Raw genomic sequence first — 17444 nt, forward strand, 5'->3', positions numbered from 1 at the left:
ATTCTTTGTGGAACTAGTTGTTGGTTTTGCTGCGGTTGAGTTTGCTGAGCTTGTTGATTTAACTGCATTTGCTTCAGCAGGTTGGTCATTTCACAGATGCTTCGATTTAGAGCAGCAGTCTCTATGCCAGAAGATACTTCTGCAACGGCCCTTGAACGACCTTGCTTCTGTCTGTGGTTCTGAGTAGATTCAGCTAAATCACTGATCAATTGCCAAGCTTCATCAGTGGTCTTGTACTTCTTCATAGACCCATTGCTGGCACTTTCCAATGTGGTCTTATCTTGGGGTCTCATACCTTGTGTGACATAGCTGAGTAGCACGATCTTGTCAATCATGTGGTGGGGGCATGCTTCCAGAAAATTATTGAAGCGCTCCCAGTATTCAAAGAGAGTCTCATTGTCATCCTGAATAATTGTAGAGATATCCTTCCTCAGTTTATCAGTAACTTCAGATGGGAAGAATTTCTCCAGGAACTCCTTTCTGAGTGTATCCCAGTTGGATACGTTTGCTAGAGGTTGAGTGTAGTACCACTCTCTTGCCTTTTCCTCAAGAGAGAACGGAAAAGCTTTCAGCAGAATTGAAGTTTCATCAGCGCCATCACGCCTGACAGTAGAACAGGCTGCCTGGAAATCTCTCAAGTGCTTGATAGGCTCTTGAGCAGGTAGGCCATGAAACTTCGGCATCAAATTTAGCAGTGCGGTCTTTATTTCAAAATCCGTAGCTACCGCTGGATGATGCGCTTGAAATGGTTGCAGTGTAAAATCAGGAGCTCTTTCCTCCTGAATGGTAATTCTTCTAGCTGCCATGTTTTTTGCACGTAAAACAACCGAATCAGTAGAACGGGGGCTGGTTTCTTCCTCAGATTCACTTTCAGATCCGCCCTCAGAGCGGACTAACCTACGCTGTTCTCGCCTTATTCGTGAAATTGTTCTTTCAATTTCAGGATCGAATATTAGCAAGCACGGATCAGGAAGTGAACATTGTAATTGCTATAATCCAAAATCAAACTTGAAGTATAAAATGCTATGAACCGTAATTAAGAACCCTAAGAGAGAAAACCTAAAACTATACTACACTACTCCTACTATGTGTTTTTCGTTTTCTAAGATGGCTTCGTTTGTTATGTCTTGTTGCTCCTTCATATAGCCTTTCATGTCAGCCTCTAAGCCTTCAAAAATGGGCCAAGAATGTCCCAAAATTGCGAGTGACGTGCATTTTTAATCCTTGCATTAATTAATCATAAAAATATCTGAATGACAAAATTGAACATAACAAAGAACATGGAAGAATAAAACCAAGTTAAGAGAACAAACTAGAGTGATGAAATCTTGATGAGGAAAATAACTCTTCGCAATGTTCCAATGCTAAGATCAATTGAAAATTAAAATTCTTAAAACTAGAGAGAAAAAAAAAACCTCAGAGAGTCAAAAACTAGATCTAAACTACTTAATGAATGTTTTCTCTATTGTTTCTGCATATTCTCTGACTCTGGTCTACTGTTTCGGGCCGAAAACTGGGCCGAAATAGGGTCCAAAATCGCTGGTTTCAGATTCTGCAGTTTATGCAGATCGCGCATGTCATGCGATCGCGTCGTCCATGCGGACGCGTCGCTGGCGCTTTTCGTCTTCACGCGTTCGCATCGTCCACGCTACCGCGTTGCTTGTGCTTTCCAATCCGCGCGGCCGTGCAAGCCATGCGGCCGCGTCACTGCGATTTGCGCTCCTTCGCGCAGTCGCGTGAGCCATGCGACCGCGTCACTTTTCGCTGGTTATCTCCTCAAACTCTTGTGTTCCTTCCATTTTTGCTAGCTTCCTCTCCAATCTCCGTCTCATTCATGCCCTATAAAGCTTGAAATGCTTGACACACAGATTACGGCATCGTATGGAATAAAGGAGAATTAAAATTAAATAATTAAAGTCTCTGGGAAGCAATTTTCAAACATGTAATAAATTCAGGAAGGAAATCTAAATGCATGCTAAATTGACGAATAAGTGGGTAAGGATCACGATAAAACCACACAATTAAACACAATATAAACTATCAAATAGTGGTTTATCAATGGGACAACCGAAGATGGGAGGAGCCACAGAGATTTGATCAACCCTCTTGGCAACAACCTCCACCAGCACACTATGACCAAGAGCCATTCCAAGAAGCATATCAAGATGATGGCTATGGTGAACACTTTTTTGATTATCAATGGTGCACGAAATTGTGATCATCAACAATGGCTCCAAAGACTTGGTGCTCTTAAACATGAATCACACTTTGTCACAACTCCGCACAACTAACCAGCAAGTGTACTGGGTCATCCAAGTAATACCTTACGTGAGTAAGGGTCGATCCCACAGAGATTGTTGGTATGAAGCAAGCTATGGTCATCTTGTAAATCCCAGTCAGGCGGATTTAACTAATTTAAGAGATTATTGATTTTTCGAATAATAATGATAAATAAATAGAAAATAGTTACTCATATAATTCAATGGTGGGAATTTCAGATAGGTGCATGGAGATGCTGTGTTCCTTCTGAATCTCTGCTTTCCTACTGCTTTTATCTAATCTTTGTCATTCCTTTCCATGGCAAGCTGTATGTAGGGCATCACCATTGTCAATGGCTACATCCCATCCTCTCAGTGAAAATGGTCCAAATGCTCTGTCACAGCACGGCTAATCATCTGCCGGTTCTCGATCATGTCGGAATATAATCCCTTGATTCTTTTGCGTTTGTCATCACGCCAACAATCGCGAGTTTGAAGCTCGTCACAGTCATTCAATTCTGGAATCCTACTCGGAATACCACAGACAAGGTTAGACTTTCCGGATTCCCATGAATGCCGCCATCAATTCTAGCTTATAACACGAAGATTCTGATTAAGGAATCCAAGAGATATGCGCCCGGTCTAAGGTAGAACGGAAGTGGTTGTCAGTCACGCGTTCATAGGTGAGAATGATGATGAGTGTCATGGATCATCACATTCATCATGTTGAAGTGCAACGAATATCTTAGAATAAAAACAAGTGGAATTGAATAGAAAATAGTAGTAATTGCATTGAAGCTTAAGGTACAGCAGAGCTCCACACCCTTAATCTATGGTGTGTAGAAACTCCACCGTTGAAAATACACAAGTGATGAAGGTTCAGGAATGGCCGAATGGCCAGCCCCCAAACCTGGTCAAAAGATCAAAAATACAATCCCAGACGTCTAATACACTAGTAAAAAGTTCTATTTATACTAAACTAGCTACTAGGGTTTACAGAAGTAATTAATTGATGCATAAATCCACTTCCGGAGCCCACTTGGTGTATGTTTGGGCTGAGCTTGATCTTTACACGAGCTAAGGATTATTTTGGAGTTGAACGGCAAGTTTTAACGTGTTTTGGGCGTTCAACTCTGGTTCGTGACGTGTTTCTGGCGTTTGACTCCAGAATGCAGCATGGAACTGGCGTTAAGCGCCAGTTTACGTCGTATAATTACGAATAAAGTATGGAGTATTATATATTTCTGGAAAGCTCTAGATGTCTACTTTCCAACGCCATTGAGAGCACGCCATTTGGAGTTCAGTAGCTTTAGAAAATCCATTTCGAGTGCAGGGAGGTTAGAATCCAACAGCATCAGCAGTCCTTTGTCAGCCTTCTTATTAGAGTTTTGCTCAGGTCCCTCAATTTCAGCCAGAAAATACCTGAAATCACAGAAAAACACACAAACTCATAGTTAGATCCAGAAATGTGAATTTAGCTTAAAAACTAATGAAAACATCCTTAAAAGTAAGTAGATCATACTAAAAACTACCTAAAAATAATGCCAAAAAGCGTATAAATTATCCGCTCATCACAACACCAGACTTAAATTGTTGCTTGTCCCCAAGCAACTGAAGATTAATTAGCACAACTAGAAAATGGCTTAATACAGACAGATTTACAGACAGATTTGGTATATATTATAGACGGATTTTTGGTTACCGATGAAATTACCGACGAATTTTGTCCCTCTGTAAAAGCCTCGTCGGAAATTATTTACCGACGGATTTTTTTTCGTCGGAAAATTACCGACGGATTTTCCCTCTGTAAATTCTCCATTCATTTCCCGAAGCCGACGAACTTTTCGACGGATTTTTCGTCTGTAATTACAGGCGAATTTTCCGACGGATTTTTTCGTCTATAATTACAGGCATATTTTTCGACGGATTTTTCCTCTGTAATGACAGACGAATTTTTCGATGGATTTTCCGTCTGTAATTACAGACGAATTTTCTAACGGATTTTTCCGTCTGTAATTACAAACGAATTTTTCAACAGATTTTTCGTTTGTAATTTAACCTTGAAAAATCATCTCAGACTCTTATTACAGACAGAAAATCCGTCTGTAATCTGTCAGTAAACTAAAATAGATTTTTTTTATTTTTTCAATTACAAAATAAACTTATTTTCATACAAAATAAATATAAATTTAATACAAATTTTTATCTAATTTGTATTTGAATATTTATAATATTACAAAAAATAAACAAATTCATCGTATTATAAAATTAAAAGAAAATTATTATAAACAAGCAAGTCAATATAATTCAAAACATAAACAATGTCTATTATCAACTATAATCCTCAGTATATTGTTCAACCATACTAAATTTTACACAATTTTACATATATTACAGAAAGATTAACTAAATGTTTTCTCAAAAAATGGACATGTATCAGCATCCATCAACCATATGTGCATGAATTCTTCTTGAACCTGATAGGTTTGATTTAGAAGAGTTGATCACCAAAGGAAAAGTAATTTCCTTATGGTGCTTTGTTTGACATGCCAGAGCCTTCAGCAGCAAAATAAAAAATAAGCACTGAGAAGAATTCTGCAAATGTTGCTCTAATTGCATCAGGCTGATCAGCCTCTCCAGGAGACCCAATTGCAATTCTTTGGATTGTCATCAATTCACGTGGGAACATCGAAGGATCCACATCCATTTCTGCTCAACTGTGGCACAGAATGAGAAAAAAGATAATGTTAAGATATTAAGACCTTTCAATTATTTTCTCTTCAATTGTATACTGTGGATTTTCATTGTACAACATATTAAGACCAACCAAAAGTATAAATTCAGTGCTTCAAATTGGTTGTTGTGCCAGAGTTGGGTATATATCTTGTCGGATGTTTATAGAAACGTTGTGCCAATACAAGTGAGATGTCACACTTACTAGATATACAGGCTTTTAGTTTATCTATAATGACTAATGCTGACAATGGCATTCATTCTAGATTAATATCAATAGGTTTTATCTTGATATTGTAATAATTTTATAAGTTGCATCATCGACAGCATGTGTTGCAATTTTTTTAAAAATAGATATATCCAGTTAGGTGCCTTACATGTATGCTGCCTATATAGAAAAGCATAGATAATAGTGAACATAGTAATAATGCACAACAATTACAAACCTCCGTGCAAAATTGGAAAACTTGTACTTATTTCTTCTGTCCAATCCTATGAGCACGATCCTGAGCTTTAACTATTGGTTCTCCAATAGCATCTACTAATGCCTGGTTCTTGCTCACTTGCTCCATGGCCTTGCTGCAAATTTCACAGTTAATCAGTTTAGAAGCTGCTAAGGTGGGACAGAATTTCAATTTAAAAATGTTAAGAAGTTAAACTCCTATCACGATTAATATAAGGTCCCACAAAATGTAATTCAAGAAAACTAACCTGTAAGAATATCAGGACCCGGGAATCACGCTCTTTTAACTTAGGAAGTAACTTATCCAATAGAACCATTTTACCTACAAAAGAAATTTTTAGAAACATTTGACAATGTCAAGTCATTAAATGATCAGTCTACAAAGAACTTCAATTTCACATGATATTTGGAACCATTCATCAAAAGTTTCAGCAGAGCTAAAAAATTCAGGCAGAAGAAAATTGAGAAGTGTCCAGAGTTCATGAAGATTATTCTGCAATCAAAAAATAAGAAACCACAGTAAATATCCAACTTTGTTAGATGATGCATGTTACGAGAAAAAGTGAACTAGAATAAGAGTTTTAAAAGTTACACCAGTCTATGAACAGATAATGCTGCAGGGAGGTACAAAAAATAAACAAAAACACAAAACAGCAGTGCTACCAAGTTAACCCAAATTATGAGTACAAATGCATTGAAAATAAGCTTCTCTTAGCAAGCAACAAATTTCTTGCCAGTATTTATATACAAGACCTAGTTAACTAAAGTTAGATTAACTATACCGTTCTTTAATTTACACAAAGTTACATAACAAGAACAATAAATCATACACAGAACCCAAAGTCCATAAGACATGAAACATAACCAGAACCAGAAATCTGTAGTGTAAAGAATTAAATTGTCTTAGCATATCTATAACTGATTATTTTAGAAGCCAGATATAATAAACTACAATTATCTCATGGATGTACCTTGAGCACCAAATATGATCAGCGGCTTCAATAACTACACAAGGGCCAACTTGATACTCCCACTACAATGTTCATGGAAATGATACTGTGAAAAACCGAGTTCTTGTATTTATAACCTCTAAACCATAATTATATATCTGTCGGAGTTTGAGTATAAGCATAAGCACTTACACAACTAGGCCAATAAACCATTATTCTATTATTATATATTATGAAGCATAAGCACTTACACATTTTATCTTTTATTTTGCATTATAGGAGATCCTTATAGGAGAAGACAGGGACCCCAAAGTATACACTGCAACTCTTTCTCAATAGCCACTTTAACTACCAATTGAGCTACAAACTAGTGATTTAACAGTTTCGGTCCACGGTTTAGTTAATTTAACTCACAATTAGCTTCATCTTAATAGAAAAAATGAAATGCATTACATTAAAACTTTTTTTTATTTCATTAATAATTGAAACAGATTGCTCCAGTTCAATGCTTTGTTAATATAAAAGTTTTACACTATTATTATCAATCACATACTACTTCTATAAGACATCTGAGCAAAATGAAAAATCCACATCTGAGCAAAAGCATAAAATAAATGCTCATAAGCACTGGCTCATTTGCAAAAAGATGTAGTGATGTGATTACACTATCACGAGCCTCTCTTACAACTGACTGGAGCCTTTTCTTTTCCAGATTCCATACGCTTATGACACCTGATGAACCTCCAGAGGCTAGAATGGGTTTCTAGTGGGCGAAATTGTGATTCAATTGTTATTCCATTTTGTAAAATTCATTGCTTTTCATTCCCTGGTAATGGTGCTAAAAACATGATGCCAATACCATAGTTCACAACTCCGTTCAACTTAACCAGCAAGTGTACTGGGTCATCCAAGTAATACCTTATGTGAGTAAGGGTCGATCCCACAGAGATTGTTGGTATGAAGCAAGCTATGGTTACCTTGTAAATCTCAGTTAGGCAGATTAAATAGTTTTGGGTTTCGAAAATTAGTAAATAAATAGAAAATAAAAGGGATAGAAATACTTATGTAAATTAATAGTGGGAATTTCAGATAAGTGTATGGAGATGCTATGCTCCTCTTGAATCTCTACTTTCCTATTATAGTCATCCAATCCTTCCTACTCCTTTCCATGGCAAGCTGTATGTAGGGCATCACCGTTGTCAATGGTTACATCCCATCCTCTCAGTGAAAACGTTCCTATGCTCTGTCACAGCACGGCTAATCATCTGTCGGTTCTCAATCAGGTTGGAATAGAATCCCTTGATTCTTTTGCGCTTGTCATCACGCCCAGCCTTCAGGAGTTTGAAGCTCGTCACAGTCATTCAATCCCAGAATCCTACTCGAAATACCACAGACAAGGTTTAGACTTTCTGGATCCTCATGAATGCCGCCATCTATCTAGCTTATACCACGAAGATTCTGTTGGGGAATCTAAGAGATATGCGCCCGGCCTAAGGTAGAACGGAAGTGGTTGTCAGTCACGCGCGTTCATAGGTGAGAATGATGATGAGTGTCACGGATCATCACATTCATCAAAGTTAAGTGTAGCGTATATCTTGGAATAAGAATAGAAGAGAATTGAATAGAAAGTAATAATAATTGTATTGAAACTTGAGGTACAGCAGAGCTCCACACCCTTAATCTATGGTGTGCAGAAACTCCACTGTTGAAAATACATAAGTAAAAGGTTCAGGCATGGCCGAATGGCCAGCCCCCTTGAGTGATCAAGAGACCGAATAATCAAAGGCTAAACAGTCAAGAGATTAAACTGTCAAAAGATATCTAATACAATAGTTAAATGTTCTATTTGTAATAAACTAGCTCCTAGGGTTTACAGAAGTAAGTAATTGATGCATAAATCCACTTCCGGGGCCCACTTGGTGTATGTTTGGGCTGAGCTTGATCTATGCACGAGCTGAGGCTTTTCTTGGAGTTGAACTCCAAGTTATGACGTGTTTTGGGCGTTCAACTCCGGATCATGACGTTTTTCTGGCGTTTAACTCCAGACATTAGCATGTACTTGGCGTTCAACGCCAAGTTACATCGTCAATTTCCGAATGAAGTATGGACTATTATATATTGCTGAAAAGCTCTGGATGTCTACTTTCCAACGCCGTTGAGAGCGCGCCAATTGGAGTTCTGTAGCTCCAGAAAATCCATTTCGAGTGCAGGGAGGTCAGATTCCAACAGCATCAGCAGTCCTTTTGTCAGCCTTTTTCAGAGTTTTGCTCAAGTCCCTCAATTTCAGCCAGAATTTACCTGAAATCACAGAAAAACACACAAACTCATAGTAAAGTCCAGAAATGTGAATTTAACATAAAAACTAATGAAAACGTCCCTAAAAGTAGCTCAAACTTACTAAAAACTATCTAAAAACAATGCCAAAAAGCGTATAAATTATCCGCTCATCACAACACCAAACTTAAATTGTTGCTTGTCCCCAAGCAACTAAAAATCAAATAGGATAAAAAGAAGAGAATATACTATAAATTCCAAAATATCAATGAATATTAGTTCTAATTAGATGAGCGGGACTTGTAGCTTTTTGCTTCTGAACAGTTTTGGCATCTCACTTTTTCCTTTGAAGTTTAGAATGATTGGCTTCTCTAGGAACTTAGAATTTTGGATAGTGTTATTGACTTTCCTAGTTAAGCATGTTGATTCTTGAACACAGCTACTTTTATGAGTCTTGGCCGTGGCCCTAAGCACTTTGTTTTCCAGTATTACCACCAGATACATAAATGCCACAGACACATGACTAGGTGAACCTTTTCAGATTGTGACTCAGCTTTGCTAGAGTCCCCAGTCAGAGGTGTCCAGAGCTCTTGAGCACACTCTTTTTGCCTTGGATCACGACTTTAACCACTCAGTCTCAAGTTTGTAACTTGAACCTGCATGCCACAAGCACATGGTTAGGGACAGCTTGGTTTAGCCGCTTAGGCCTGGAACTATTTCCTTGGGCCCTCCTATCCACTGATGCTCAAAGCCTTGGATCCTTTTTACCCTTGCCTTTTGGTTTTAAGGGCTGTTTGGCTTTTATTCGAAATATTTTTTTTTGCTGCTTTTTCTTGCTTCAAGAATCAATTTCATGATTTTTCAGATCATCAATAATATTTTTCGTGTTCCTCATTCTTTCAGGAGCCAATATTCATCAAATTCAAAGTACAAGTTATGCACTGTTTAAGCATTCATTCAGAGAACAAAAACTGTTGCCACCACACATAGTTAATTATAATTTTTATTATTAAGAACTCGAAAAATATAGATTACTTCTTTATTCTAAAAAAAATCTACTACTTTATTCATGCCTGATGATGATGAGAGGAATAAATTATAGCTTAATTGGAAATAAAATCAAAATAGATATACTAATTAATACTACTACTACCACTATATATCTCCTAAGGTAAATTTCCATAATAACACTATCACAGAGTTAAAGTAAAAAAATTGGAACTCAGTAACCTGTTGTTTTGAGGATTAGATGTTCCTCTAATCTGTGGGGTGTTTTTCAAGGATTAATTTTTGGCACTTCAGCTCCCTTAGATCACGCCCTTGTTCTTCCTGTTCCTTTAGCAGTTTGCAAAGCATGCTACTTTGATTGTTTTGTTCTTCCTTTATTTGTTCCATAGCTTCTTGCAATTTGGAAATAGAAGCCTCAAGATGTTCCCAATATTCAAATTGAGGCAGTTCTGGGAGGGCTTCCTGTGCTCTTCTCTTGGCTGAATCATCTTGTTGCTGTTGTCTGACCATTGATATTCCAGTGATTGGCCTCTCAACTGGGATATATTCTGTTATTCCCATCTTCACTCTAGCATCTTTGCAGAGCATAGAAATTAAGCTTGGATAGGCCAATCTGGCGTCCTTGGAATTCCTGTTTGCTATTTTGTATAGCTCACATGAGATCAGTTGATGGACTTCTACTTCTTTTCCCAACATGATGCAGTGAATCATTACTGCTCTTTTAACAGTAACTTCAGAACGGTTGCTGGTGGGCAATATGGAACGCCCTATGAAATCTAGCCAACCTCTGGCTACTGGTTTTAGATCTTCTCTTTTGAGTTGATTTGGGATGCCAGTCGTGCTGGTGGTCCTCCACGCTTCAGGGATGCATATATCCTCTAGAATCTTCTCCAGACCTTTATTTATCCTCATCATTCTCCTATTAAAGGAGTCTAGGTCATCTTTCAGTTGGGGAAGCGTAAATATCTCCCTGATCTTGTCAGGATGGGTATGAACAATCTTTCCTCTGACTAAGGTTCGATGGTCATAGAGAGCAGCTCCAATTATTCTTTGCCGGTCTGTCTGCCATAGATTAGCATAGAACTCCTGAACCATGTTCCTTCCCACTTTCGTTTCAGGATTAGCAAGAATTTCCCAGTTCCTGTTTCGAATTTGCTCTTGGATCTCCGGATATTCATCTTCTTTCAGATCAAATTTGACTTCCAGGATCACTGATCTGTGACTCATTATTTTGTAGTAATGGTCTGAATGTTCTTTAGTTAAGAACTTCCCTTGATTCCAAAGTGGCTTTGGAGTGTTCTCTTTCTTGCCTCTTGGGGTGGGTTGTTTTCCTTTAGGAGCCATGATCTTTAGTGGGTATGTTTTTGTGATCACGGATAAACACACCAAACTTAGAGCTTTGCTTGTCCTCAAGCAAAAGAGGAGAAAGAAGAGGAAGAGGAGGAGAGCAAGTGTGGTATGGTGATGATGAGAGGGGCGCCGAATTCAATATATAGGGAGGGGGTGGGAAATTTTCGAAAATAAGAAAAAGATAAGATAGAAGATATGATTTGTAAAAGATAGATATGATAAGAAAAAGATATAGTTTAAAAAGAGAAAGATTTGAATAATAATTAAAAGATAGATCTGAATTTTTAATTTTGAAAAATATTTTAAAACGATAATTGAGTTTTGAAAACAAACTTAAAAGAGTTGGATTGGATTGGAAAACAATTTGTCTTTATGGATTAAGATATATTTGAAATTTTTGAAACATGGATTTTTAGAAATCAGGATTTTTAGAAAACTAATTTGATATGAGGGATGACAATTTGAAGCATGTTTGTGTAAGAAATCATGAATTGAAACATAAAAATTTAGAAAAAATATAAAGAAAAACGAATTTTTACCTCCTCCCACCATCCTGGCGTTAAACGCCCAAACGATGCATGTTTTGGGCGTTTAACGCCCAAATGCTGCTTCTCCTGGGCGTTCAACGCCCAGCTGATGCTTCTTTCTGGCGTTGAACGCCAGGAAGTCCTTTGTCACTGGGCGTTTTTCTGAACGCCCAGGATGCTAACAATCTGGCGTTGAACGCCCAGAAGGTGCTTCTTTCTGGCGTTCAACGCCCAGAAGATGCTCCTTTCTGGCATTTAACGCCCAGATGGCTATCCTTACTGGCGTTGAATGCCCAGTGGGTGCTTCTTTTGGGCGTTCAACGCCCAAAACGTTTCTTACTGGCTTTTTGATGCCAGTAAGCCTTCCAAATTTCCCTGTAACTCTGTGACTTCAATCAATTGCTATTTCACCTTTTGAAGATACTCTGGCATCTACCTGTAAAACTTGATCAAATAAAATTAAATTTTGTGAATGGCTGGGTTGCCTCCCAGCAAGCGCTTCTTTAATGTCATTAGCTGGACTATTACTGAGCTTTTAATCAAGTCTCAGTTTTGAGCATTCTTGCTCAAAATTGCCTTCAAGATAGTGTTTAACTCTCTGTCCATTAACAATAAACTTTTTGTTAGATTCATTATCCTGAAGCTCTACGTATCCATATGGTGATACACTTGTAATTACATATGGACCTCTCCACTGGGATTTTAATTTCCCGGGGAATAATTTGAGCCTAGAATTAAATAGCAGAACTTTCTGCCCCGGCTCAAAGACTCTGGATGACAATTTCTTATCATGCCATCTTTTTGCTTTCTCCTTGTAAATTTTTGCATTCTCGAAAGCATTGAGTCTAAATTCCTCTAGCTCATTTAATTGGAGCAATCATTTTTCTCCAGCTAACTTGGCATCAAGGTTTAGGAATTTGGTTGCCCAGTAGGCCTTGTGTTCCAGTTCTACTGGCAAGTGACATGCCTTTCCATACACAAGCTGGTATGGAGAGGTCCCTATAGGGGTCTTGAATGCTGTTCTGTATGCCCACAGAGCATCATCCAGGCTTCTTGCCCAATCCCTTCTACGGTTAATTACAGTCCGTTCCAGGATTCTTTTGAGTTCTCTATTTGAGACTTCAGCTTGCCCATTAGTTTGTGGGTGATATGGAGTGGCTACCCTGTGGCTAACTCCATAACGTACCAGAGCAGAGTAAAGCTGTTTATTGCAGAAATGAGTGCCCCCATCACTGATTAATACTCTAGGGATACCAAATCTGCTGAAGATGTGTTTCTGGAGGAATTTTAACACTGTTTTAGTGTCATTAGTGGGTGTTGCAATAGCCTCCACCCATTTGGATACATAATCCACTGCCACCAGAATATAAGTGTTTGAGTATGATGGTGGGAAAGGTCCCATGAAGTCAATGCCCCATACATCAAACAACTCAATCTCCAAGATCCCTTGTTGAGGCATGGCATAACTGTGAGGCAGATTGCCAGATCTTTGGCAACTGTCACAATTAAGCACAAACGCTCGGGAATCTTTATAGAGAGTAGGCCAGTAGAAGCCACTTTGGAGGACTCTTGTGGCTGTTCGCTCACTTCCAAAATGTCCTCCATACTGTGATCCATGGCAGTGCCATAGAATCTTTTGCGCTTCTTCCTTAGGCACACATCTACGGATTACTCTGTCTGCACATCTCTTGAAGAGATATGGTTCATCCCAAAGATAGTACTTTGCATCTGTGATCAATTTCTTTGATTGCAGCCTACTGTACTCTTTGGGTATGAATCTCACTGCCTTGTAGTTTACAATGTCTGCAAAGCATGGCACTTCCTGGATGGCAAAGAGTTGCTCATCCGGAAAAGTTTCAGAGATCTCAGTGAGAGGGAGGGACGCCCCTTCTATTGGTTCTATTCGGGACAGGTGATCTGCTACTTGATTCTCTGTCCCTTTTCTGTCTCTTATTTCTATATCAAACTCTTGCAGAAGCAATACCCATCTGATGAGTCTGGGTTTTGAATCCTGCTTTGTGAGTAGATATTTAAGAGCAGCATGATCAGTGTACACAATCACTTTTGATCCTACTAAATAGGATCTGAATTTGTCAATGGCGTAAACCACTGCAAGTAGCTCTTTTTCTGTGGTTGTGTAATTCTTCTGTGCATCATTTAGAACACGGCTGGCATAGTAAATGACGTGCAGAAGCTTGTCATGCCTTTGTCCCAACACTGCACCAATGGCATGGTTACTGGCATCACACATCAATTCAAATGGTAATGTCCAGTCTGGTGCAGAGATGATTGGTGCTGTAACCAATTTAGCTTTCAGAGTCTCAAATGCCTGCAGACACTCTTTATCAAAGATAAATGGCGTGTCAGCAGCTAGCAGGTTGCTCAGAGGTTTGGCGATTTTTGAAAAATCCTTTATAAACCTCCTATAGAATCCTGCATGCCTCAGAAAGCTTCTGATTGCCTTAACATTGGCAGGTGGTGGTAATTTTTCAATTACCTCTACCTTAGCTTGATCCACTTCTATCCCCTTGTTCGAGATTTTGTGCCCAAGGACAATTCCTTCAGTCACCATAAAGTGACATTTTTCCCAGTTTAAAACCAGGTTAGTCTCTTGGCATCTCTTTAGAACAAGTGCTAGATGGTCAAGACAGGAGCTGAATGAGTCTCCAAACACTGAAAAGTCATCCATGAAGACTTCCAGGAATTTTTCCACCATATCAGAGAAAATTGAGAGCATGCACCTCTGAAACGTTGCAGGTGCATTGCACAGGCCAAATGGCATCCTTCTGTATGCAAATACTCCAGATGGGCATGTGAATGCCGTTTTCTCTTGATCTTTTGCATCTACTGCAATTTGATTATAACCTGAATATCTATCCAGGAAGTAGTAGTATTCATGACCTGCTAGTCTTTCTAGCATCTGGTCTATGAATGGTAAAGGAAAATGATCCTTTCTGGTGGCTGTATTGAGCCTTCTATAATCAATACACATACGCCACCCTGTAACTGTTCTTGTAGAAACCAGTTCATTTTTTTCATTATGAACCACTGTCATGCCACCTTTCTTAGGGACAACTTGGACAGGGCTCACCCAGGGGCTGTCAGAAATAGGATAAATAATCCCAGCCTCTAGTAATTTAGTGACCTCTTTCTGCACAACTTCTTTCATGGCTGGGTTCAGCCGCCTTTGTGGTTGAACCACTGGCTTGGCGTCATCCTCCAGTAAGATCTTGTGCATGCATCTGGCTGGACTAATGCCCTTGAGATCACTGATGGACCACCCAAGAGCTGTCTTATGTGTCCTTAGCACTTGAATTAGTGCTTCCTCTTCCTGTGGCTCTAAGGTAGAGCTTATGATTACAGGGAAGGTATCACCTTCTCCCAGAAATGCATATTTCAGGGATGGTGGTAATGGTTTGAGTTCGGGTTTTGGAGGTTTCTCCTCTTCTTGAGGGATTTTCAGAGGTTCTATTATTTTCTCTGATTCCTCCAGATCAGGCTGAACATCTTTAAAGATGTCTTCTAGCTCTGATTCGAGACTCTCAGCCATATTGACTTCTCTTACCAGAGAGTCAATAATATCAACACTCATGCAGTCGTTTGGGGTGTCTGGATGTTGCATGGCTTTGACAACATTCAACTTGAACTCCTCCTCATTGACTCTCAAGGTTACTTCCCCTTTTTCGACGTCAATGAGGGTTCGGCCAGTTGCTAGGAAAGGTCTTCCTAGAATGAGAGTTGCACTCTTGTGCTCCTCCATTTCCAGCACCACAAAGTCAGTAGGAAAGGCAAATGGCCCAACCTTGACAATCATGTCTTCAATCACGCCTGATGGGTATTTAATGGAGCCATCAGCAAGTTGAAGACATATCCTGGTTGGTTTGATTTCTTCAGTTAAACCAAGCTTTCTGATAGTAGATGCAGGTATTAGGTTGATACTTGCCCCAAGATCACATAAAGCTTGCTTGGCACAAGTACCCTCTAATGTGCATGGTATCATAAAGCTCCCAGGATCTTTAAGCTTTTCAGGTAAGCTTTTCAGAATGACTGCACTGCATTCTTCAGTGAGGTAAACTTTTTCAGTTTCCCTCCAATCCTTCTTATGACTTAAGATCTCTTTCATGAACTTAGCATAAGAGGGTATTTGCTCAAGTGCTTCTGCAAACGGAATCTTTATTTCAAGAGTCCTGAGATAGTCTGCAAAGCGGGCAAATTGCTTATCCTGTTCCGCTTGGCGGAGTTTTTGAGGATACGGCATTTTGGCTTTGTATTCCTCAACCTTAGTTGCTGCAGGTTTATTATCTACAGAAGTGGGTTGGGAAGCCTTTTTAGAAGGGTTGTCATCAGCACTTGTATGTGACTGATCCCCCACTGGCATTTGGATGCCAGGGGTGGAAGCTGGAGTGGCGTTAGACGCTATCTCCCCATTTGTTACTGGCGTCTGAACGCCAGAACCATGCTCCCTTTGGGCGTTCAACGCCGGATTCATGCTTGTTTCTGGCGTTGAACGCCAGGAATGAGCATGGTCTGGGCGTTCAGCGCCAGCATTATTCCTCTCTGGGCTCTGATTGTCCTCAGAGGGATTTTGAGTAGCCATCTGTTCATTTCTTGGCTTCCTACTGTTTTGAAGTGATGTATTTAATGTTTTCCCACTTCTTAATTGAACTGCTTGGCATTCTTCTGCTATTTGTTTTGACAGTTGCTTTTCTGTTTGCCTTAACTGTACTTCCATATTCCTGTTAGCTATTCTTGTTTCCTGTAGTATTTCCTTGAATTCGGCTAGCTGCTGAGTTAAAAAGTCTAATTGCTGATTGAATTCATTGGCCTGATCTACAGGACTGAGTTCATCAGTTACTGTTTTAGCTTCTTCTTTCATGGAAGATTCACTGCTTAGGTACAGATGTTGATTTCTGGCAACTGTATCAATAAGCTCTTGAGCTTCTTCAATTGTTTTTCTCATATGTATAGATCCACCCGCTGAGTGGTCTAGAGAAATCTGAGCTTTTTCTGTAAGCCCATAGTAGAAGATGTCTAATTGCACCCACTCTGAAAACATTTCAGAGGGGCATTTTCTTAGCATCTCTCTGTATCTCTCCCAGGCATCATAAAGGGATTCATTATCTCCTTGTTTGAAACCTTGGATGCTTAGCCTTAGCTGTGTCATCCGTTTTGGAGGGAAATAGTGATTTAGGAATTTTTCTGACAGCTGTTTCCATGTTTTTATGCTGTTCTTAGGTTGGTTATTTAACCACCTCTTAGCTTGATCTTTTACAGCAAATGGAAATAGTAATAATCTGTAGACATCCTGATCTACTTCTTTATCATGCACTGTGTCATCAATTTGTAGAAATTGTGCCAGAAACTCTGTAGGTTCTTCCTGTGGAAGACCGGAATACTGGCAGTTTTGCTGCACCATGATAATGAGCTGAGGGTTCAATTCAAAGCTACTAACTCCAATGGAGGGTATACAGATACTACTCCCATATGAAGCAGTAGTGGGGTTAGCATATGACCCCAGAGTCCTCCTGGACTGTTCATTCCCACTTAATTCCATGATGGAATAAAAGAGATGATATGTATGTTGATATTATTTATTTTATAAAAATTTATTTTATAAAATAAAATAGAAACGAAATAAATAAAAGAAATCGAAAATATTTTGAAATTGAAATCTGAATTTTTATATAAAATTTTCGAAAAAAATAGTTTAAAATTAGTTAGGAAGGATTTTTTTTGAATTTTGAAAATTTTTTTTTGATGAAAGAGAAAAACACACAAGAGACACAAGACTTAAAATTTTTAGATCCAATGCTCCTTATTTTCGAAAATTTTTGGAGGGAAAACACCAAGGAACACCAAACTTAAAAATTTTAAGATCAAA

At 38.8% G+C, this 17444-nt stretch overlaps 1 non-coding gene across 1 annotated transcript; it reads left to right on the forward strand.

Annotated features, from left to right (window-relative positions):
• The first annotated feature begins 329 nt into the window (after positions 1-329).
• Positions 330-437, forward strand: LOC112718914 (small nucleolar RNA R71). The gene has a single exon (XR_003161240.1). It is a non-coding gene; the product is annotated as a small nucleolar RNA R71 (small nucleolar RNA).
• Positions 438-17444: the final 17007 nt, after the last annotated feature.

Source organism: Arachis hypogaea, chromosome 10 (assembly GCF_003086295.3).
Source record: "Arachis hypogaea cultivar Tifrunner chromosome 10, arahy.Tifrunner.gnm2.J5K5, whole genome shotgun sequence".
Taxonomy (NCBI): Eukaryota; Viridiplantae; Streptophyta; class Magnoliopsida; order Fabales; family Fabaceae; genus Arachis; species Arachis hypogaea.